Raw genomic sequence first — 25,480 nt, 5'->3', positions numbered from 1 at the left:
TTTACCACACTCACTGAGGCGACATTCGTGATCATTCACTCGGGCGCAAATCTTGATAAGTTCCGAGTAAAGTAAAAAAAAATTCTGTGGAAATTCCGAGTATTATCTACTAATTCGTGACATACTTATGCCGCCTGTCTTGAGTGTGAGTTTTTTCCAGCCAATTTTTTTTTTAATTTTGTCGGATCAGTTATCTCCAATTACGCAATTACAACAATTTCAGATGAATCTCTTGCGAAATCAACATTAATTCGGAAATGCCATGCGATATACATTTTGTCATGGTTCGTATTTTTTATATTTTTGTTATTTTTTAGTTTTTCAATATTTTTTTCCGACGAATTACATCCATTTACGTTATTATAACGATTACATTTGGAACTTTCGCGAAATCTCCACTGTTATAGAAATGCACGGCGTTACACGCTTCGTCATTTTCCGCAATTATTTCTTTCCCTACTTTTTTAGTTTTTCAAACTTTGGTTTAACTAATTATCTCCATTTACGCAATTATAAGGATTACAGGTGAAACTTTCGCGCAATCTACGGAAATGCCCTGCGGTGTACGTTTTGACATTTTCCGTAATTTTTCTGTATTTTTGTACTTTTTTGAGTTTTTCAAAATTTTGTTCGACCAGTTATCCCCATTTATGTTATTACATCAATTAGATTTAGAACTACCGCAAAATCTGCATTTTTATGGAAATGCAGGGCGTTACACGCTCCTGGCTGGGGGGGGGGCACTCGGCAAGGAATGTTAAACATTAAAAACGTTATTGCAAATCGGGGTTAGGGGGCGGAGCGGTGGCCGGTGGTTCCAGCTTGCCGGGGATCAAGACAGTGCCGCCTGTCATTGATCTGCCGTACGGAATAATGGAAACTGATCTTTGTTACAAACCCACGTAGTGTGAATAAGGGTGCCTTTCAAACCACATGCGGGGCAGTTGGGATATTGATACAGGGTGGGGTAAATTAGGTGCAGGCGTCCATATGCGTTCTTCGCAGTGAGAGAGGGAAGCATAAGCCGGCGGGAATATGCGGCGGGTGGGTTGGCAATGCGCAGTTATTTTCTGATAGCCAAGCCGACTACCTCGGCGCCGATCTGACTCCATGTAAGTGGACAAGGCATGGACCTGCTCGGACAGTAATTCCACGAGCTGCTCCGATGACGGCCTCTTTGCCCCATAGCCCAGCAAAGGCGGATGTTAATAGGAACTCCAAGGGCCCGGTAGAGGAGTTTGAACCACAATTTGGGGAGCCTGAGGAGAAACGGTACCTATGGCTCTTTTCGAATCATAGGTGGTGATTGTACGGTTGGCAGCTGCGTTATTGCTAGGGCGGTTGCCGCATCCTCCGCCGTTCCCGGATGACGTATTGGGAGGGAGCTTAGGGGTGGGGAATTAGGGCTGAGTATTGCGTACGCGTCGGGATGTCTGTAGTCGACCGCGTCTATGTGAAGCGTGGTCTATGTAAAGCGGGGCGTTTCCTAAATTTAATAAATACTTTCGGTGGTAGGACATCTAGGGCATCGCTCTAATACCCTTGTCACACGGGAACTTTCGATCGCGATGACAAGGCACTTTCAATCGCGATTTAATTGAATCGCGATCGAGTCTTCGAGCGCGCTCGACGAACTGCCGCTGCTACACGGCCAGTTTCAATCGCGATCGAGAAGTTTCACCGGTTGCACTCGTGTATGCCAGATGGCGCTAACAATGTACTTGCGGCCGGCGTCTGGTAACTTCGGCCGGTCGTAACTATGTAAATGTACCGCACGCTTATTTGGGTCAAGTTATTTGGCACGATTTGTAGCGTTAGTTGAAGTTGTCACCTTCTGTGCTATTACTGAGCGGGGACGAGAGTATCGCCGCTTTCGTTCGATCGCGCTTGGAAACCTCGATCGCGCTTGAGAAACCAGGATTGAGTTCGAGCGGCATCGAGCTCGATCGCGATTGAAACTGCGGTGTAGCAGCGCCCGATCGGGATTGAGCTCGATCCGGATCGACACAATCGCGATTAAAAGTGCCCGCGTGACAGGGGAATAAGCAAACAACTGCTGTACATTGAAGAACAACCCGATGGCTCTTTGACACCACCCTGTGGACTACAATTACATTGGTATGTCTCTCCAGCTTCAATTCTAGCACATTTTAGGCTCTGGACTATCCTATGAAGAACTGTAATGGTTTTCTTAGTTCAATAGTTTTACAATGTCTTCTCTATTTTACGGTAAAAGATCCACTGGAGACCCTCTTATCTTTGTATTAAGTAAATTTTGGAACCTCCTGAATGAAGATACGCGTTTAAGCGAAGTTTGGTAGCGTAACCTTGCTAGCACACATATCAGCGTAGAATCTATCCGCTACCCTTATGACCTAATCGATGTTTTTTTCTAATCGAAGGTTTGTCTCCGAGTGCGTTGAATTCCTCTTTGCAAGTATCAAGCTTCGCCGCCCGCCTAAACTCTCTCACCTTTTCAATATACTTTTAATCTTTGCCATATTGTAAGCGGTAACAAAGCAAACGTTAAAGGTGCCATGAAGAGATAACACAAGTTTGGTTCATTCAAAAGATTGCCTTGTTATAATCACACTGACACCACTTTTAACGTAAACTTCGCTCAAATAAGCTACATAATTAGGAAAAAAGGTAATGACCATGCGATCAACTCGCTCATTTCCCGCAACAGAACCTATGATGTCATACCGGCCAGCTCTGCTGTTGGCGGAGGGCGGCAAAAGCAAACGCCAATTAGGCAGAGCTTATACGCTTACCTAACGAGCTATTTGCGACTAAATATAGAGCACATTCTTTTTAAAGCCGTAAGAATGGGGGGAAAAACAGAAGTTACGAAAGCACGCGGAAACAGAACTATTGATGCGTACTGCTGTTGGTACTGCGCGCACTATGCTTGGTTTCGCTGCACATGACTGCGGGGCTTCAGGTTGTCTCAGACGACACTGGCCGCCGATTGACGCAAGGAACGGTATCCTACGTGACCATATTTTTCGGGCGAGCACTATGTTTCACGAAACAATTATTTTCTCCCTAAACCATCGCCTCCTGTATGAGGAGGCGATACCTGAACAAACAAACCAAAGGACGGCTTGCCACGGTATGATGGCGCCATCTAGGTTCGCTAGCGGTAAACAAGGCTTCCTGTTATATCATTGCAGATCATGAAAATGCACGATCTAGCGGGAAAATCAAAACTTTAGGTTAAATTAATTAATTTCGCAGTGAATAAAGCATCGTTTGCATTCGGCGGATTATGTCACTGAATTGTAAGAAGGATCCCGAAAGATCCCCGTGATCTAATGGGAATAATGGGTAATATGCAGCGCAGCGTTGACATGGCTGGTTACGTAACGGCCCCGAAGCGACGAAAAGGAAAGTTTTAGAAAAAAAAAAAGAGAGAGAGAGAGAGAGAGAGAGAGAGAGAGAGAGAGAGAGAGAGAGAGAGAGAGAGAGAGAGAGAGAGAGAGAGAGAGAGAGAGCGCAAAGCGGGCACCTCGTGTTGGCCTTACTCCGCGAAATTCGGCGGGCCGTCGTCCATATATTTATAAATGATTTGCATCAGGACAGCGGAGATTTTTCCTCCTTTTGGTGGTAGCCCCGGCCCGATAAATTAATTTACTGACCCTCATCTCATTTCCGTGCAAGCAAAATATAACGGCGTGCTCACTGTTTACACGCCCTCGATGACAGTAATGGTGGTTCACATTTAGCGTCTTGACAAATTGCGCGCGCGCCGAACGAGAATATGACAACAATAGCAGCGTTAATTTTAAAGAGAAACTTTTTACGCCTCACTGATGGCATTGAACAGAAAAACCTATTACAGAAAAGCCGAGATTACACAACGGGATGATATATTATGATCATGAGGATGATGAAATGGGAAGCTTTCTTCGGAAAAGAAAACAACCCTTCCCGTGCTCGGAATCGAACCTGGACCCATCGCGTGAAGAAGCTGACGTCTACCCAATTTGTACATCGCATTTGTAGGGCCACTGATAGAATATGCAAACATGATATGGTTTCTACACCCGACTACCCTCATTAAAAAGGTTGAAAGTGTCCCTCGAAAGGCGATAAGATGCAACCGGAATAAATATAAGCGGGCTCCCCCTCCCACTAACCTTTTGGCTGTTTCAGGAATAAAAACTGTCAGTTAGAGCGAGGTACGCCCGCCTAAAATTCGTGTTCCAGCTAACTGAGAACAGTTTCAAGATTGATACGCATAATTACAAAACGTTTTTCTCAGACCCGCCATACACGGCACAAACATGACTGCACCATATCTGCATATTTCTGTAGTGACGACACGTAATGTACTCTTTTTTTCCCGTTGCAATAAGCGAGAGGAATAAACTGGACTCGGTGATAACAAGCACTGACTCGTTATCTAAGTTCAACCAAATGCTATATTTTACAGCGCATGACTAGTATTTATTGTTTCGCCAACTGAACATGCCCCAGGTGTAGCATTTCCATGTCTCAGATCTGCTCGTTGCTTGTCTATTTTTTGTTGCTGTTGCTTTGTAGTAGCACTATTCTTCCTTATTTGATATGCTGGTTTCTTTGGTTTATATATATTTTTTCTTGTTTATACAGCTTACAATATACGGATGCGTATGTGTAAATATGTGTAATCTTTTGTTTTTTTGCGTGCATATGTTCTTTTTTTTTCTCATGAAGGAAGCCTCCTGATCTGCACGTTGCTTGCAGGCACATTATGCATGCCCACCGGCTGTGCTCTCGAATGAGAGCGGCAGTATTGTAAATAAATAAATAAATAAATAAATAAATAAATAAATAAATAAATAAATAAATAAATAAATAAATAAACAAATAAACAAATAAATAAATAAATAAATAAATAAATAAATAAATAAATAAATAAATAAATAAATAAATAAATAAATAAATAAACAGCGCTGAGAACTACCAGCATGCACAGCAAGACTCTACAAGTATGCGTGTTTCCCAGCAAAGCAAGCACGGTGCTATCTTGTGTTAGCAGACGACATGGAGCCCCGCCTTCAAGACCCTATGCGCCTGCGCTACTTAGCTTCGATGCACGGCCGCGGCTTGTGCGTTGGCCCTCCGTAGAGTGCGGCCACACTGCGCCATGTTCGCACCTAAAGTGGACGGCCCTGTACATACAAGGCAGGGCATTGTGTCGAGACAGCAGCTGACCAAACTTGAAGGCCGGCATAAAACCGAACTAGCGAACCCATAAGCGTCGAAAAGCCCCTAGCCCCACAAACTCGCCGTCACCTGCCAGTCGAATTCATACACTATAATAGTTTGGATGATGGTCCGCAATTTAAATCACAGTTTTCACGCTGGGTTATAACAAGAAACTCTAAAAGTAACCGGTTCAAGAGCCCCTTGTTTGTTCAGGATAGGTAGACAGAGAGCAGCCGAACATGATTGACCCTCATCAATAGTCTCGAGACATCGCGTTTGCATATCAAAGCCAAGACTGCCACTTTAACAAACACTGGTGAACTAGTTCAGCCAAGTTTAGCGAGGAGCCGTTTTATTTACAAAGGAACTTTACGCGGAGCACGAAATAACCAGCGGAGGCAATTATCTGGTCTAAAGGTATGTCCTTGCGACTTGAATCGCAATACCCGCCGTCGCGTGGTGGAAGGCTGGCGGGACAAGTGCACTCTAAGTCCTTTGTTGTCTTGGCCTTTGTGCAGTGCGTTTCTAAAAGCGTCAGAAGTGTTTTACAACCCCAAGTCTGACCTCACACCATGGTCACTGGGGCGCGTGGAGTGTTTGGTTTCTTACGACCTTTACGCTGACCAGTGGGCTATGCCTAGAGGCACTACCTGAACGGCTCTATGCTCCATCGGCGACGGGAGTGTGTACAGACTGATTTGTTTGAACGTCGCCCTACTTCTTTACGCAGGCAATACTTTGTCCACTTTGTATGAAAAATAAAGTTCTATGGTACAGCCTCCAACAGAGCATACCAAAGTAATATTTACTGAACAAATCAAGTAAGCACACTGACATAGAGACGGAATGAAGAAATCGGAAATCTAAAATCTTCGATAAAACCCATTAAAAACGAACGTAGCAGGGTGTTTCAGTTTGTGTTATTTCCTGCTGCATAGCTGCGTAATCATAGCTTTTTTCTTGATTCGGGTGTTGAATGTTACTTATTGTGACCCTAAATGCCTTTGGGAAAATGACGGGCACGAAGATTTCGTAACTCTTTCGAATTCGGGAGTTGTAGCATTGTTGCGGTAGTCACTCAAGAGATGGCGCTGCATTGCGGTTACTCATAGAGTTCCTGTATACAGCTCCCGCAGGGAGCTAAGAGTTGCGCGACCCTTTTCCACGCGCCGCCGTGATTGCGACACTCCGGTTATCCATGCCGCGCAGAGAAGCCCCCACTACGGCTGCGCCGCAGCCGCCGACGCGGGTGGCACCGCGCCCCGCCCAGGAACAGCAGTAGCAGAGGCGTGAGCGACATCGCAGGAATCCAGCGTACCCGCCGTAAGGCGCCGCCGACCGAAGCGCCCCCACCGCGCGTCGGCCGCCGTCGGAAGCGTGGCGGCGAGGCTCCTTCACTCGCGACGGGCGGCTTTCCCGCAGCAATCCGGATAACAAAGATGGCGGTCGGTCGCGCAACTCTTAGCTCCCTGCGGGAGCTATATACAGGAACTCTAGTTACTCAGGAAACCACTACAGCCATCCGTACAAAATTAGAACCAATTTCCCTTACTCTATTTCACAGTTGCCGCCTGTCAAAACGATATTCCCATAGTTTAGGTTTTCTTAAAACAAGCTAATATTTTTTGGTCTACTTAAATCTGAAACTTTTTTTGTGTGCTGGTCTGTTGGTCCTTCGCTTCAGCCTTCTGGCCAAAAAGTTAAAATAATTCTGGAACAAGACGTTTGTATAGCCCAACCAAGCCCAACCATTTCCCAGCCACATAATTTGGAAAACGTACACTTTTTAACATTGACAAGCAAAAAGGACCCCTTAGGCTTATTTACGTAAAAACAACAATCACAACTCGTACTCGGCAGTGTTTTGTAAGTGTGAAGAAATGCGTGCTTTATATTGGGGGCAGCAAGCAAAGATACGCATTGAAACAAGATTTTGACACGCAAAATACCTAGAAATGTAGCGCGAGCCTGAATCTCGTGGCAGCATTCAAAGTTCAACATACACAAAATGTTCCAGTAGATTGTGGGAACAGTGGAACGAGGGAAAAACTGGATTTCCTTTAGCAAATCTACCCCGTGCTTATTGTGGAAGCATCAAAATGGAGGGGAAGAGGTAGAGCTGTGGGTGGAGGAGAGAAAGAGCCATTTACTTGGCAGAGGCGAAAAAAGACCATCGTCTTTAGGCGACATTTGCAACGAGGTGAACAGTTACTCTGCCATTTTTTTAGTTCTTGGACTACGAGCTTCATCCGCAATACCAGGAAACTATTTAAATAATAGGTTGATTTGGTCGGCATCGGCTATTACAGCAAATTAGGTGTATCTGCCGCAAGTTCGGTGCAGGAAAGCACTCCATCCTGTGGGAGACGCTTCCCCTCGAGCTCCGCTGCGTCCTCGTCTTACCACTGCCCAGCGAAACGACGACCTTCGGGCTGCCGTGCTCGAGCACTATGGTTATCGAGACGACCCGCCACCCCCTGCAGCACAAGAGGTACCCGCACAGCTTGCGCACGCTACACCGCTACACATAGAACCCTCCGTGCCATCCAGCGCGGCGCCGTCCCCTCTCGCTGACGCCGACACCTCGGTTTCCACCTCCAGCGTGGCAGCCTCAGCTCTAGCGACGGTACTGGCAGCTGACGACATCGCGGACGTCCACCGACCACCGCCCGCCTCGCCCGCTTCTGCCGCTCCACGCAAAGGCACTGGTGAGTCAAGCAATATCGAGGCGGCGACCTTACTTTCTCCTCGTCTGACGGCAGCACCCTATGACCTTTCAACCGCAACGCTGCCCCCTCAGTGCCACACTACACGGCAGGTACCATCAACGACGAATGGGATGCACATTGACGCACCCGCCATATGCCGTTATGACATTTCGTCTCCCGCCCTGGTGAAGCAACGACAACACCGTGACTCATTCAGGCACGACGCTCTCAGCCGCCGCAATATTCTGGACACAGCTACGGTGCCCCCGCATGACCTTCCCGACAACCACGAACCACATGGGCTAGCCAAACCTGAGCGAGCGACGGTAGGCGTCCCAAAACTTGCGACGCACGAAGCTGCTCTGACAGCACCAGTGTGTCAGAACCTGGAAGACTCCTTTCGTCCTCTTTCTCCCTATACACCTCATGCACTCTCGCCAGTTCATTCGCCAGACGACGACGCGTCTTCTGGTCCGACCCATCGCAGGTACGAGCGGCCGCACAAACGCCGTGCACCTGGCACCCGAATGGTTGCTACACCTCGACCCGACCCTTCAACGACTTTGCGGACATCACAAACTACGTGGAATTACCCTTTCGCCCGCCCCCATCGACAACGGTTCGTTAGAGTTAGCAGGGTATTCACCACCATGATGCGTGACTCGCAGGTCTTCACACATCATCGGAAGCGCCCCTTCAACCCACCACAACGGTCCAGGGCCCCTAAACCGCATACTCATAGACGAACACGGGATTGACCGCGGTTCTTACGCCCTATACGTTGGCGCACTCCGTACAACAAAAGAACTGGTTGCATGACGGAGCCTCCTAACACCCACAAGCCGTCACTGTCCTGATCTTAGGATCATCTTGGGACCCAGAGGGTGCATCATAACTTTCTGGCAAGTTTCTCTTGCCTCTGGGTGCTCCTAGAGGCTTCCACAACGCGTGCCGTTTTTTGCCGTCTGCGACCATTGCGCCACTCCCAGGCAAGGCCACCTGAGGGCTGGCAATGCCCGGGATGCTCTCACCGAACTGACCAGGACTGATTAAGGTCTTAACTTGAATGCGGAAAAACGTTGACTCACGTGTAAACACCTGTACATAGTTCTTGTTGCGCATAACAAACGTCATTCATTGTCATCATAACGCGCTCCACGCTAGAGGAAAGCCCTGTAGTGGCAGCAACACCATCTACATTTAGCGCCACTATCATCATCATTCGTATCCTCCTACAATCATCATCAGCGGGGCTTGCACGCTCAGCGTAAGCAGTTCCACGCGACGCGGAGTTGGAACACCACCCAGCTCCTGGGTGGTCGCTTGTCTACGCCGCTCTCTAAGTTCCGGCCGGGGCTTGCATGCACGATAAATGTAGGAGGACACAGCGCATCACCGAGTCCACGGCTCACTTTCCTACAAGTCAATATTAAAAAAAGTACATCTCTAAGCTTCGAAATTCGAATGGCAAAATACACCGTGTGGGCGACTAGCTAATAGCTTCACTCACGTTCTTTCACCTTTTCTGTTGTACGATGCACGTAATTAGAAGGGCAAGCACTGAATCAGCAAACAAGGTCAAGAAAACTTAAGACCGGAAGCCACAATCAACCCAGGTCTGTTCATATACAAGGAGAGCTAGAGAATGTTTAGGGGTTTCAGCAGGAACAAAAGGCATGTATGTTCAACCCCAAGGCGTTCTAGAGTCTTTGGCGGGTTCCAGAGGATGTCGTTCCCGCGAAGGTAAACACACCGACGCCACTTCCGTCAAGAGGCGACGAACAGTGCGACGTAACCTAATTAGCAACAGAAACTCTTACAGAACAAACATAGGAGTGGACTTCAATCTCATGGTAAAAGCGAAGGGAAGGCGTCAGCAGGATTTGTCTTGAGGGGGTGGGGGGGGGGGGGGGGGGGCTAGCACGTAGAACAGCGGGGGAAACCAATAGGGCTGAGGGAAGGAAAAGTGCTGGTGCGGCTGGGGGGGGGTGGGGGGGGGGGGAAGGGGGGGCATGTGCCTCTTTTGCACCCCCCGGTCTTCTCCCATGGGCGAATAGCTTTAAGCAGGGGAGGCTGCGGGAAGCCTGCAATAACCGTGTTGAACCAGGAAGCGATGTGCAGAGGGCGGGCCAAATGTTCTGCGCGCAGAAACGTGGAGACAAGTGCTGCAACGATTTTCTGAGACACTCTGTTAGCAATGACTCTGCAAATTGACTATAGTAACACCAGAAGACACACAAAGCTGGTAATTCTACTGCAAATACTGGCTGCACTCCTAGGCTAACGCATCCCGGAGAGATAATTGTTTGTACAGGAGCTTGCATAGTTACCTCCGCCGTGACAGAGTCGGTTAGAAATTGCACGTAGGTAAAATATGGCGGAGGAAGAAGACTTTCAAGTTTAGAATATGGAAATAAAGGCAGCAGACAATTTTAGTGCATTGAAGAAGACGAGAGGCCGTTAATATTAGTGTGGTCCGAATTCTAGCTCCCCCCCCCCCAACACACCCTCTATCAATCAATATATCTAGTTTCTTCTAATGCTGCGAAAACCGCTCTTTCCCTCTGAAAAAATTCGGCAACTACCAACTTGGCTGCAATTCCCCCGGATCCCCAACATGCCTGTAAAGGGTGCACCACCGCAAGAACTGTTATACAGCGGGAAAGCAAACCTCAGTAGTCAGGGGGAGAACGCTACCAAAAAGTCACACATATTTACACACGCAGTATTCCCGCTAAGCGGTCTATTCCCGTTAAGAATCATATTTTTTCTTATTTGTGGATGCCAATGAGGTTTCGAAGAATAGTTATTAAAGCAAGGAAATACTTCCTATTCAAATGTAATCATGAAATGTGAATTATTCCTGTAATTCTTTCGGTTCTCTCCTTCATGCGTAAACACTAAACAAACAAGGAAGTGCTACATAAATTCCCTCTCTACGTAAAAGGTAACCGTCTTGAGAATTGCAATATCTACGAGAACACGTGTAGGGCTATCGTCTAGCCGGTGCCTGCATCTTCTTGCCTCAAGCGCGACATTCAAGTGGTTCGTGAGAGTTCAGCCATTCTGTGGTTTACGTCGACGCCGAAAGCCGTTTTTTCGTCCCGATACTAGGAAATTGCGGAACCTTTCCGAACGAGAAAAAGTGGATTTAGTACATAGCCAGCCGGATCTATCTTTCGCTCCGACTAAGCCTTTCGGCTGCTGCTACGGTCATGCTCTGGAAACGCCCAGACGGCTAGAGCGCGCGAAAGCAGTGATAGTGCCGTGCGGCATACTTGTCAGCGTTTGTAAGTTGTACGTAGGAATTCACAAAACAAATAAAACCTTCTGAGGCGGTCCTGTGCTTGCTTGTTGTCCTTGTCAGCGGCGCAAACGTTTATATGTGGACTAGGACGCCACAATTGAGAAAGCGCTTCGAGTGATTCGGAGGAGTAGCAAAAAGGGAAATCTTATGAAAGTGGGACGAACATAGAAGCTAAATTGAGCGTTTATGCAAAACTCAATGTTAGTTTTTCCTGCCAAAGGACACTTTATGTCTTTGGAGAAAACGCTGTTGCGTTCTGAGTATACAGGAAGGAGATAGGCATCAAGAGTCACTAATTAGGGGCTTCCAACTCTCGTTTAAACTGCGGAAGAATCAAATGCACATTTAGGCACAAGGGCTGCGGTCGACGCCGGTGTGACTGAGTAATTTAAAGTGGAGTTTACTTTTGCAGTAAGGTGCGCAATACTACCATGGTGATGAGGCTAATGGTCACATAAATATGGCCAGACTTCACCTCTGGCGCCCGGTAAAACTGGCAGCAGAGACGGAGTTTCAAGCGTGAAAACATTTCACGAAGAGAAAAAAAGAAAAAAAGGGCTGTTAGAATAGCAACACAAAATTATACAATAGAAAACACTTAAAAAAGAAAATTCACGCATTACCACTAAGTGAATCATGACGAGTGGGCGAAGCACTGGGGATCGTTCTTACTGTAAACCACCCGTGAGAGTGCTTACTGCGGCTAAAACGATTTGGAATCCAATCTAATACAATACAATTCAATTTAATGTAATTCAATCCAATCAAATTCAATCCAATTCAATCCAAATCCAATCCAATATAAAGGTCATCGCGCATGCGCAGGAGGCTCTCGAGGATCTCTCTCTCTCTCTCTCTCTCTCTCTCTCTCTTGTGAAACTTTTGTTCACAGATGGTTCTATTTACACGGTGCTGTTCTCTCTCTCTCTCTCTCTCTCTCTCTCTCTCTCTCTCTCTCTCTCTGTAACCTTTTGTGAACCTTTTATTTTGTTCTTGTTAACCTTTTATGAACCTTTTGTTCACAGATGTTTCGATTCGCAGGGTGCTGTGCCGAGGGCACGGACGCCGGACGCCGGACAATCCCCGGCCTTTAGTGTTCGCCCCTAGAAAACGATAACGGCATTACACTACTGCATGGTAACCTGCGAAAAAGAGGTGGTGCCCAGTTTTACAAATCAGATAGACAGTAATTGCCGGATGCAAAGGTCGCACATCAGGCAGCAAAATCCTAAAATCAATCGCCGACGAGGCAAGGTGAATACACTAGGCGCATTTGGGTCCGGTATTTGAACCCGGGGTCTACGGAACACCATTCGGGCATTCATTCCCAACCCCACATTCGAGCTATGGCTGTAGCCAGTTAAGGCGGACCTAGTGAATGCGTTGTTCCAAAACGAAGGGAACAAGACCGAAAGAGGAAAGGACGCAAACAAACAAACAAAAAATACACTGAAGGTGCCAATGTGAGACACCATCGCACTTCAGGCGTAGTTTTAGCAAAGTACGTTTACGTAATAGCATAGATGTAGGGCTGACAAGTGAGATTGGCTAAGCCTTGTAGTTATAGTAACCCAGAAACGAAAACGGCGCAATGAGAAAAGTATCCTGCTAATGGGAATGGTTGGACGAAATTGCACTTCTGGACCAGTTTTAGCTTTCACGGCTGCCTGTACTGCGACGGACCCTGACGTGTCTGCCTCACCGGCAGCTCTGGAGCGTGGTAGCCCTGGGCAGCTCAGAAGAAAAGGCGAGCCAACGCAAAAATGCCGCGAGCGGAATCCGGCGAAAGTGATGTCATTTTTTTATTACACAGTATTATTGATGACAGCCTCGAACTTATTATGCACATTCAGAACTTGCCATCACAGTCGGTGGATAAAGAATGGATAGAGTGAACAGTACGTCCATATTTCGGTCAGGGGAAAAACGAGATGAAATATATGCGCGATGCTGGGCGTTACTCTGATGGCGCGTTCATTTATGGGAGCAATTGTCTCTCCTCTGCGGAAATATCGGGGAATGATATTTGCATCGATTTTATTTACCTTCCGTGCGGCGTTAGTGTCTAAAGAGTACGAGTTACCAAGACTAAGTTGAAAGCTTTCAGTGCTTCTTTTCATTTTGGCCCGCAGTATTCGCACAAAAAAGCATGGCACATGGTTTCGGGGGAAAACAAGCTCTAAAGCCACATTAAGCCGCCGTTGACTGTCGACGTTTCCACTTTGGCGTCGCCAGACCAGAACTGTTCAATTTACTGCCGCACGTCAAGGTCGTGTCTATGGAAGGTTTCGCTACTACCGTTGGCCATAACCCTAATGATGGAAGACGCTGTTGCGGATGGCAGTACTCTACCTCAAAAGGACCAGGAAACGGCACGAAACAAAATAAGGAAGCAGAAATACAACAAATGAAGGCCAGGGACAAGAGAACGAAAAGGAAACGCGCGATAAACATTTCTCTACTGTTGGGCAGACAGCCTGGTCTCTTTAGGGTCCTTATCCCAAGACGACCGAAAGAGGGAGGCGGAACAGGAGCAATTTATCATTTTGTGCCGACAGATGTGACAGGCTCTTTTTGTTCGGCTTACAAGTGAGCGCCCCACTGGCATAGCTTGACAATGAGTGTAACAACGAGTATGTCGCTCGTAATTACCCCAGCCTCCCTTTTCTGAAGTAGGAATAGAAGTGAATTGTTTTTTCTGCAAATAGACCTTTCATCAAGAAAGAGCTGCCTTTTCACTGTATGTTTTCTTATTTGAAATTCTGGTGTGCTGAAAGTGTAGAAGACGTCTGGTTGCGAGAGGAAACACGGACACATTGGGCCTTCGCTGGACTATAGAAAGGACAGCCTGGAGAAGGAGTTAGGGTAATATTGTTCTGACGTTTATTTATTTCAGAATAAATACTTTCCCTGAGAATAAATATTTTGACCATGTCTTTGTATCAACTTCCACGCTGCTTCACTTCCTACACTGCACTTGAAATATGTACAAAACCTTCTGGTGACACATCAGAACTTTTGGAGAGCAGAGAGGAACTTAAGTAGAATGATACCAATTTTTTTCGAAATAAAGTAGCCTTTCTGAGGGATTTCGATAGTTATATTTCTGCAGAAAGCTGTTAGTATTGTTAAGATGCGTGCCGACGCCGTGGAGTGCATCCGGTCTGACTCCTTCTCTTGAGAGAATGCGGCATGTACTTTGAAGTAAAACATAGGTTTGTGGCCACCATCAGTTGGTTTGACCTCTAATACCAGGGACACGGCCTTTGGCCGTGCGTGGCGTTTCGAGCCGCACTTCTTAAACCTATCTGGAAGAACGGTATATATATATATATGTAGTTACATACGGTCGTGATTCTATATTATGTTTTGAACCTACATTTACGTTCTTGTCCTTTGTGTCCACGCCACCTCTTTTACTGGCTTGCGGATTGCTGAGCCTGGTGATTCATTTTCTCATTTGAAGCGCTGCACGACGTATTCGGGTATAAACTTCCTCGGTCATTGCAGGGAAGTTATGCGGGAACTTTTGTTTGGGAAGAGCAAATACGCAGGCGTGAAAACGTATGCAAATAGGAATTCGTACATCACGACTGTTAACTTGGGTAGAATGCAATGTTTCGTAACGACCCCCACATGTAAAAAAAAGTGTTCCTGCGGCACAGGCTTTGGCTGGGACAAGCAGAACGAAAAGAGGGGCGCATCTGGTTCGGCGACCTTGAAAAAGCCTTTGGGGGCGGGTTTCCATCCAAACAATCAGCGGCACCCAAGCTAAGATACTACAGCCGACACGCAATTCTGGCCGCATTGCCGGCCTCACAACACGAGGCTAGTCGTAAACTGTTTTCTGGACGAGCACGACAGTTTCGCCTTCAATGCAAATTCGTCCCGTTCACAACGCATCTGCTTTGGACGTTGTAACGGCTGGCGTGTCGAGGTTTTTTACTGCGTACGCGGCAGTTTGCCAGGACCATTTATTTGTTTCCAAACGAGAGAGGCTTGCATCTTTGCTCCCAGGGAAAGTTTTACAGCTGTTTGCTTAAGCAGGCGAAGACGTGTGTGTTTTACCGACGACTGAATCACACCAGGGCCCGAAATGTGGAGCAGATGACACGACACGGGTACAGCTCGGCGACATCGGGTGCGGGTTATAAGGACACTGGGTGCTAACACGTACAACGACTTTGTCATGGGAAAAAGGAGGGAAGTTTGCAAGCCCGGCCTTTGAAGTTTAGTTTTAAAACGTAGGATATAAAACGCGGCCTTTTCGTGTCGAGGAAACTATTGCCAGGCGCTTAGAATTCCTCCCACGTCAGTTGCTTTTAAGCCAAGGCTTATAAAAACGGAATGTTTGCAACAAAGGCAAAAGCAACAACATAAAACGTGGACTCGAATATAGTTTGCTGGTTAAGTAGTTTAGTTCACGCTTAGCTTAAAGCGCGGGATCTAAAGGAAAGCTTTTCGGCGTCATAGAAGAGATTTCTGGGCGCTAAGGATTCCTTGCACGTCTGTTGCTGTTGGATTAAACCAAGGATGGTCCCTTCGATTTTTTGTAGAACGCAAGCAGCAGAAACATTAGCATAAAAGATGGCACTACTTTAGAGTTGTTTGGTTAAGTAGTCAAGTTCTTTCGCAGCGCACCGCACTGCGTGTTCTTCTAAACGCCACCAGAAATAAGCATTCAGAAAGTTTAAGTAACGCTGCCTTACAAATGCGAAACCCACTCGGAGTAGGAACGTGGCTTACCGAGATTCCGGATCACAGTGCAATGAAGCAGGGTTCGGCAGTTTCACCAGGAAGACACAGGCTCAGGCTCTCTACAGCATTGGCGCCACTGAGGTATGCAGAGAGGAAACAGAATACAAAACACATTATTTATGTATTTATTTTTTAATGAATTTCTTTATTTAAGTTATCTATTATTTCTTTATTTTTTATTTATTTACTTTTTAATTAATTAATTAATTAATTATTATTTATTTATTTATTTATTTATTTATTTATTTATTTATTTATTTATTTATTTATTTATTTATTTATTTACGTGTTTCATCAGCGCGGGCTGGAATTACGTAAACACTGTTGCCCAGACAATGACAGCGTCGAGTATACCATGTTGCTGTCTCTCATGTCGCTCGTTCCTTTTGTAGCGTAAGCTACACTGACCGAGGTTGAGCAGTTTCGCGTGTGCCGCCAAAGGCCGTTCTGCGCAAGCGCGAGGAGCATTGGATTGGTTTGGATCGGATCGGATCGGATTGGCTTGGCTTGGCTTGGCTTGACTTGGCTTGGCTTGGCTTGGATTGGCTTGGCTTGGATTAAATTGGATTGCGTTGCATTGAAATCCAATTCAATTGGAGTACAAGTATTGGGTCTGCAAATTCACCGGTGTGGGCATAGCAGAGGAGTGACGTCCTAGCCGCGGCAGACACACTGGCGCCGGCGCGTGCCTAGCTGTGCTCCTCTGTTGCGCAGTAGCCAAGTCTGACGCTGCGCCGGAGCCGCTTGATAGCCGTTTTGCGTGGCTCCTGGAGTGCCGTGCTGCGCATACGCGAGAAGCTGTGACTGGATTGGAGTGGAGTGGATTGGATTGGATTAGACTGGATTGGAAATCGTTTTAGCGGCAGTAAGCATGATAATCAGCTAATCCCAGACAACCAGGAAACCTAAGAATAACCAGCTAAAGGCATAGCCGAGCTAAGCCACTGCTAATTTTTCTCAACAGAGTGCTTACATAAGATAACAGAAAACGGCAAGGGCACGTAATTAATAGTTCAAAGGTAGATAAAGTCAGTAAAAAGGTATGAAATAACAGTTAAAGTTTGACTTAGCTCTGCCGCATACAGGGAAATGGTTAAAAGTGGAGGAAAATAAAGCGCAAATTACGACCAACCATAGTTACGGCACAAGCTTCTACATTTCTTCCTATGGTTCACAAGGACTCATTCAAGCGATATCTTCTGCGCGCGCAAAAGTTTGATTTGTTCGCATGCAGGTAATCTGGCAAAAAAAAATAAAGATTATGAGGTTCATTGCCGTAGTAGAGCAGACGACGCAGCTAAACTGGTTTGCCACGAAAACATAAATAATTCCGCATCGCAAGAGGAAGAGCAACTCCAGGAACGTTGTAAAAACACACTCGCAGTCATGCTGCCAGAGCGAATGGCATGACGCACACGCACACACACGCACACATCCACAATGGGCGCATGTAGTCACAAACATCACACATCCACAAAAAGGAGTTAACTGTTTTACAACATTCAGTCTGGTCCATTACACTGTTGCGGCAATGGAACACAATACGTTTCGTAGATGTTCGACGCTGTTATGAAGTGTAAACATAACTAGGCCTAAGACATGCGTCTAGGTGCAGTGACACAATTAGCAAAAACCTTTGAAAACAAGACGGACAGTAAGGTCTCAGGCTCTTTGCACATTTAGACTAAAGGAAGGAATGCACCACACATTCAAAACATCTTAATATCACCTCCATCAAGGGGTGCCTTCCCGAAGACACAGAAGGCAGTTTTTTAATGCGAAAGTTTTTTATTCCGGGGTACACAAAGATTTCGTTGACTGCATATCCGTCACGGAAATGGCGCCAGTACAGCGAAGCAAGCGGCCTGTAATGGGTGCACCCCTGCACACAGGTCTTCTTGCGGGGAAGCAACCTTTAGTACTATAAAGCACGTTATACGTAGAGTTGTTTGTTTTCGGGCTTTATATTTTAACAGGAAAGTTTTATACCGGGATATCCCAAGATTTCAATAACGTCATATTAGTCACAGAAATAACGCCATATCTTCTTGCAGAAGCGATCCTCCAGCAGGACGTCGCTCGCTAAGCACACCCACCACACAGCCGCCGACCCGCAAATCAGGCTCAGCTGCAAATTTAGCTGCCCATTTCACTTACGTGTTTAAGCGATTACTATGACAGAGGAATCAACCACAGTTTTTGGTGTAAACGCAGTGGGTCGTAAGAATGACCAATAAAAGTCGCAGCTGTACTAAGGGTGGCCTTACGTAAAACGAAACGCTACAAAATATACGACTTAATTGGTAGTTTTTGAACTTCAACCACCTGACAACATCAGGTCAATTACGTGACCAGATGTACTCATGCAGTGAGAAACGACGCGATATCAAAGGTTTTAATACAAATTTTGGGGGAGGGGACTTGTGCCCGGACAAAATTAAAGCAAAGGACAAACGTCAAACAAGCAGTCAAAGTAACGTGCACAGTCGAACGTCAGCGAATCAAATGCCATGCCACTTCCAGTGCACGAATTTGTCCAAGCGCAGTCCCTTCCAAAAACATCCGACCACATAGAGAACACCTTCGTTCAAGCACGAGTAGTCTAGGGGTTGAATTGCCGAACGAGATACATTACATTTTTTAAAACGATGTTTTCGATAGTGGCCCAAGCACAGAAGTTACAACTGCATTGTGGGCCTTCAGAGCACGATAAGATATCTTGTACACCGAGGTGTTTGCCACAAAAGCCCATCAAAGTGATTCACGGAGCAGAGCTAGGGGCAGTATCTACACTGGTCCAAAATGAATTAGCGAATTTTAAGGCCATGAACTTCCCATAAAAGTGAAACTTTTTTGTTGCAGATGTTTGCAAGAATACCCTCCTGAGAGTTCTTCAGTATCCGTGTCTCTCTGCTCAAAGGATTATATACAACCAGGTCTTCGACAGGCGGCAGGCACATTATCAGCGTGCCTCCTGCGGCTGCACTCCCAATTTCACAGAATGCGCCACACTCACCACTTACCATGTTCGAAGGGAGAGGGGGATCTTCGAAGCCTACCAAATAGGCAAGAAAGGAAGCGATTGCATCAGCGAACCGTCCGTGTCACAGCTGGTTAAGGAATTCGCATACCTAACGTGACTAGTCATCTACTAATCGTCACGCGGCGGATAAAGTTGTTGTTGCAATCCTGACTAATCGGTTGTTCTCACTTTTTACCCAACAGTTTATTTCGTTCATTCTTCTCTTCCCTTCGCTTTTCATGTATATTTTCCGGCGAATTAAAATGGGCACAGTTGTTCGTCAGCGCTTGGGAGGTGTGTTCCTGTCGTAGTCCATCCTGCTGCGCTGTTTTTTAAACGATGGATGTAATGTACAAAGAAGCCCTTCAGTACACACTTATATACAAGCATCTGTTCCTTATTCTACAGTAACGCCTGCGGTATAACTCCAGCGTAAAATGGAATTCTTTTCTTTTTTCATAATAAAATCATCCAAGCGGCGCATGTGAGGGGGTCAGACATCTTGATGTTTCCCAACCTGCTCACAGAGCAGAGTGCTTCGTGGCTTATGGAACGAGCCCAGTCTTGAAGCAATGGGTACATAGAGACACGAAGCGGCCGACTTGAAACGGCGTCCGGTAGACTTTATGAGAAGCTTTTAACGACCGACAAAGAAAGCTACTACTGCGCAGAAACTGAATGTGCACGGATTTCTGGCCGTTCTGTTGAAACGCGTGCTTTATTTGATCTTCCTTGCGCGGTCTAAATCTACCACATATAGGCGTAGGGAGAAGTGTCGTTTTGTGCTGTGAACCGTTTCAATCGTACTTTCCCGGACGCGCTCAGTTAGGCTGTCGGATTTAGCAAATGTTTCCTCGGTTGTTGAACGCGCCCTATTGCAAGCCCAGAGCGGGACCTATGCATACAACTTTGAGCTAGCTAGATTATGGCTTCACGGATTCAAAGAAGCACCTAGAATATAGTTTGAGAGGGACACATCGACGTAAAACGAACGTTCAGATCAAACATACCACAAAATGCTCCCGATAGGGATTCCGTTTCTAAAATTCGAAGACGGGCACTACTTCTACACAGTTGAAGTTGTCTAGCGAAGTACAGTAAAGCCCTCTCGTATCGAACAGCGCGAGGATTGTAAAATAGTTCGATATAGCAAAAATTTGATATAGAAAGTTAAGCAAAAAAAAAAAAACTACATGACAGCAATCCTGCCGACGGAGTCACGAGCTAACGCTCAGCTCTTACCACCCCGCAGTTCACTATTGATACACTTTCTCTTAAAGAAAATCGTTTATTGGGGCGGAATAACTGCGTGAGTGTAGCCTGCTTCTTGGAGCGCAATGCGTTTCTGGTGACTGCTTGCTCCAAGGTATCTAAACAGTCGACGAGCACAAGACCGCTGCCCTCAATGACACTGCAGTATCGCCGTAGCAGGGCCACAGCATCGACGGCTTCGCTCGTGCTCGGAAGCGGTACGGAGTCCTCGGCGTCTTTGACAGAGCGGAGGCAAGCATGGATACAAGCGAAAATTATGCCCACCTCCCCTCGCGGGAACCCTGGTGTGATGCGACGCGGAGGGGGGTTCAAGCGCAAGCGGAGAGCAACCGTCGACCGAAAGGCCGCCGGAGAGCGGCACACCGGTTATATGCGCAGCGTGCCCGAAGGAGAGGAGACCGCGGAGAGAGAGTGTACTGCACATGCGCAGCACTGCGCGCAGCGCCGCCCACCGGCGGAGTGAGAGCGCGCTGGGCCGCATACCCGCAGATGTTGAGAGTGTTCGCTCTCACCTGGGGACGCGCCTGCGCCAGTGCGTCTGCCGCGGCTATGACGCAACACAATCCACTTTAATCCAATCCAATCGAAATCCAAGCCAAACCAAGCCAAGCCAAGCCAATCCAATCGAATCCAATCCAATACCCCTCGCGAGAGAGTGTTTGCTATCGGAGAGGAGAGGGGCAGAGCGGAGGAGAGTGCGGACACCGACGACGACGGACGCATGCAGGAAGGACAGGGCCACCGACAAGAGATGTTCTAAGCGTCGCATCTAATAACTGCAAACCCAGCGAACCGAGCAAGTGCGGACAGCGAGGGGCGCGGACTTAAAGATCGGTGACACGGCAGCCCGCAGCACCCAATGCGGCGCTTTCGGCGCCAACGGCAGCATGCTTGGAGCTGGTCCACTCTGCCACGGCCGGTTTGGACGCGCTCGAGCTCGCGCGGGTGTCGCTTGCGACACCCGCGACACCGCTGTTCACCGATGTATTGCGGGAAAGCCTGCCGCATGCCGAATAAGAGTGTTTGTAATATTTATCCCCGAGAAAAACAGGATGATTTTGTTTTTCGTGCAGTAAACAAAATGTGTATAAGCATCATTGAAAAATCAAGCAAAAGAAGGAATTGGCGTATAAAAATGTTAAGGGAATATCAAGCACGCAGAATAAACGAAACGAGAGAGGATGATTTCAGAACCTGAGAAGAAGATGCCCGTGTGTTTAAGCAGGAACGATTTTTGAGTTTTATTTCAGAACTGAAGACAATGATTTCTTATTTCCTACAGAAATAAAAGCAAGGTTCTCAGTTTACAGGAGGAGCAGTTCGTAAAAAAATGCAAGCATTTCTTGGTATAAGTGATCCTGCGTAGGATTCTTCACGTCTACCCCAAACGCGGATAAAATTCAAGGTGCCGTCAGGATAAATTACGGGTGCTGCCACGAGGGTTATTTAAATTCCCGGTGGCAACTGCGGCGCACGGGCGCGTAAAAAAAATTAAATCGCTCGCCGAAATTTACACCCCTCTTGTTTGTTTTTGCACAGCTGGAAAGAAATGGTTTATTTAGGAGTGTCACCTCTTCCCTATATTTTTTCCTTCCTTCTGCTTGGTTTCCTTGATTTTCATATTCTGTATACGTGAAGTAGCGAAGTCAGTAACAAGAGAGAGAAAGTCCTAGAAATAGAGACGAAAACAGAGGATGAGTAAATTAAATAATCAGGTATTTTTTGCGGATGTCACTCGCTAAATTTGTAGGATGACTTTTTTGTCATCCCTTATCTCTTCTCTCAATCCCTGATGTCTCTGGTCTGTGCTACCGCGCCCACGGTTGACAAATGAGATTTTCTGGTTGGCGCAAATGAACTGCGTTTTTCTATGGCTTGCGTTTCCCCATTTTAACATTTTAGCGCGCTGCCTATCATTTTTAAATTTTTTCGCTTACGCTCTTGATTTTCTCGTAGAGCTCAGCGTTCGCGTTGAAGAAAAACTTTCTGGTGCTTGCCTGCTAAGTCTGGAAATGAATAATAAGGAAAGCAACGCCTACAGTTTATTTTCTTTACACACTATACAGTTCGCAAACATTCGGTTCATGAATTAGCCTGAATGAAAAAAAGTGCGGGCCAATTCATCTTCTGGAGGTGGTTGGGAAGCGAAGCTTTACGCACCAACTGCCACGGGTGACCACGGCCTGCTTGCGTTGATCACACGTTACTCTGCACGTGTAACACGTTCGTTATCAATTCACTTCAGCATGACATTCAAAATGACCTAATGACCGGCGTGATAAAGACTCAGACTTTGCGTTTCCAACGAAGTTATATTCTTCGTGAAGGTAAAATCAATGCTCGTTCCACGGATGGTAGTCGATTGTTTGGTATTGGTGTTGCACACGATTCCAAACTCTTTGAGGACGAAATGGACGAACCACTGGTGTACACACGGCCGCTACATGTGCCTTGGGAGGAGCGCACAGCGGTGCGATAGGTCGCGTGATGCAATCATGTTGCATTCAGCGAGAATGCAGAAGGTAAACCCGCCGCTGTGCTTGGTGAGGCCACCGTCTGTCTTGCCTGTCTCCACTTGCGCTCGTAGCTCAAATGGTAAGACAACGGGCTCTCGCTCCGTTTCTCTACTCCGGCAACTTTCGATTTTTAGTAGTGCCAGTTTCTTTTTATTTCATCGCGGGAGTTTTCCATTGACGCCGACGGTCGCGACACAACCATTGGCTTGCAAAGTACAGAACTTTCCTTTTAAACGGGGCTGCCAGTTTGAATTCAACTGGTGTAAGGACGGACAGTATTGTAATAGGTGCAGCGTTGTCTAGTACACCTTCTGGTTCTGCGATTGGTGTAAGTCCGAATGCGTAAACTTCTACACTGCAAAGTTAGTCTTATGCTACGAACGTGTGGCTTGTCTCGTCTGCCGTAGCTAAGTCACTCGTTATTTGTGTCAGATCTTGTTTTTTCCTTCCTATTACGACAATTGTCACGTGAAAACACAGGCGGAACTGGTTTCAGCTCTTTTCGCGAACTGCAACCGCTGTGCTTTCTTGAAACAATCGCCGGCCCTGGGTGTAGTTATAATGACAGTTGGGAGAGGCAGCTGATCGAAGCTAGATTCTGCGCATACCGTGGTCATACAGTACTTAATTTCTCGGAGTGTTTCTATCAATAATAAACCACGAAATGTTCATTCACCTATTCTTTCGGCAGCAATTCTCAGGATCAGTGAATCTGAACGAATATTTCGTGGGCAATGGCGCTTAACTTGTAATCTGAGCTGAACACAGCGTCATCACGGAAAGTACGGGAAAAATAAAATACAATGAACAGAATACTTAGGGCAATCTCGGAGCATTGCTTAATTTCCCGCCTGAGCTTGTCGAACTTCATCAAAATCGCTGCCTGTGTATTTGTATGTGTGCTGCGCAATTTAACAGGAAAAGGTTGATACGAGCAGTTGGTCGATTGATTGATTGATTGTAGGGTTTAACGCGCCGACGCAACGAAGGCGATGAGGCGCGCCGTAGTGGAGGGCTCCGGATTAATTTTGACTACCTGGGATCTTTAACGTGCGCCGAAATCTCCTACACACGGGCGTTTTTGCTTTTTGCCTCCATCAGAAAAGCGGCCGCCGCGGCCGGGAATCGAACCTGCGTCCTCATGCTCAGCAGCACAACGCCTTAGCCACTGAGCCACCGCGGCGGGTAGCAGTTGGTTGGGGAACCACACTTGCTGCTTTTCTGTATGTGTGTTCCAAATATTCTTTCCTAAAGGTCGATGTTCGGAAACGTAATTCTTTATAACATGGGTATTTTTGACGCCATGCCAAGTAAATTTGTTTTCGTTTTCGTAGCTTTTTTTATGCGGAACAAATAGTCGACCTGGCGGAAATAATAATTCTATAGGGGCCATAAAGATAAGACATCGTTTAATTTGAAGGAGCAATTTTTGTAACTAACTCGGTGCCATTACAAACACATAATACATTTTTAGCCCGAAACAAGCAATTTAATATTGAAAAACTTTGAAATTTAGCGCAACTCTGACGTGGCATGGGCAGGAATATGAGCAAGCAATCAAAACATAGCAATCAGTTGGTCCACAGCACGTAAGAAGAATTCATGTGTTACCATTGAACAGAAACAGAAACCCCAACAAAATCGCCGAGCCATGTTTTTAGCGGCCGCTTAGGTCGGATGCCACTAATGGCGCAAACATTATACGTGACGTCATAGAAAAGTTGCCGGAACGTGGCAAGGGAGTCGCCACTGCTATATATTTTTCTTTGACATATCCATTATTTGTGTAAAGTTTTCAATGTGTTGGTATCGTTGTAATCGCGACAAAGGAGTCTTTTGAGTGAACTAAACTTGTATTTTGTCTTCATTCCCCTTTTAATAAGGCATATCGTTTTTTTAGGTACCACAATCGTTTTGAGAACTCGGTCGGGGGAAGCTTGATTGACTGATTATAAGGTTTAACGCGCCGATGCTTCACAGACGCTGACGCTTGCCGTATTGGAGGGCCCCGGATTAATTTCCACCACATGCAGATCTTTAACGAGCGGCGAAGTCTCGAACGCATTGGTGTTTTCGCTTTTCGCCTCCTTCAGAAAAGCGGTCGCCGCGGGGGGGAGTCAAAACCGCGTCCTTGGGCTCAGCAGCACAACGCCATAGCCACTGAGCCACAGCGGCGGGTGTCGGGGGAAGCAACTACGAAAAGACAAACGCTGCCGAAGACAGAAGAACACAAACACGCACGCACGCACGGACGCACCCTCCACACCTTTCTTCCCCATTACCCCTTCCTTTTCCTGCCCCAACAACCTTTGTACCACTACCTCAACCCATATTTCTACCCCCTCCGCTTCCCTTTCTCTCCCTGCGATACATATGTGGTGCAGGCTGGGAACCTCTTTCCCTCTCACAGTCACCTCACCTCACCCAAACGCGCACGCGCGCACGTACACGCACACACACGCACGCAGACACGCTCCCTCTCTAACAGCAGCGAAGCTGGATGGGCAGTCTTTCGTCTTTCGCGAGTCTGGGTTCTTATGCATGCAACGGAAATTCCAACGTTCCATGCGGCCGCTCCTTCCTGCTTGGCCATGTGGACAGCAATTTAGCACCTCAGCACGCAGCTTCGTTTTTGCATTTCCGGAAAGAGGGCTACATAACAGCTTGCATGCTGAAACAACGCGTTTAGCCCCATCTCGGA

At 46.8% G+C, this 25,480-nt stretch overlaps 1 protein-coding gene and 1 long non-coding RNA gene across 2 annotated transcripts in view; one reads left to right on the top strand and one right to left on the bottom strand.

Moving 5' to 3' along the window:
- Positions 1 to 25,480, top strand: part of LOC144159598 (uncharacterized) — a 699,997-nt gene that overhangs the window by 44,010 nt on the left and 630,507 nt on the right. The gene's annotated exons all lie outside the window — the stretch shown is intronic.
- The window catches only part of LOC144159597 (glycine receptor subunit alpha-3-like), a 134,777-nt gene that overhangs the window by 67,530 nt on the left and 41,767 nt on the right, over positions 1 to 25,480 (bottom strand). Inside the window, exon 2 of the mRNA XM_077691184.1 lies at positions 15,958 to 16,045. The gene's annotated coding sequence lies outside the window, so the exon portion shown is untranslated. The remainder of the gene's footprint in view (positions 1 to 15,957; positions 16,046 to 25,480) is intronic.

The sequence above is a fragment of the Haemaphysalis longicornis genome, unplaced genomic scaffold, assembly GCF_048455015.1.
Source record: "Haemaphysalis longicornis isolate Haplotype H1 unplaced genomic scaffold, Haemaphysalis longicornis Haplotype H1 scaffold_10, whole genome shotgun sequence".
NCBI lineage: Eukaryota > Metazoa > Arthropoda > Arachnida > Ixodida > Ixodidae > Haemaphysalis > Haemaphysalis longicornis.
The sequence above is the reverse complement of the archived record's forward strand: the minus strand, read 5'-3'. Positions and strand labels throughout refer to the sequence as shown.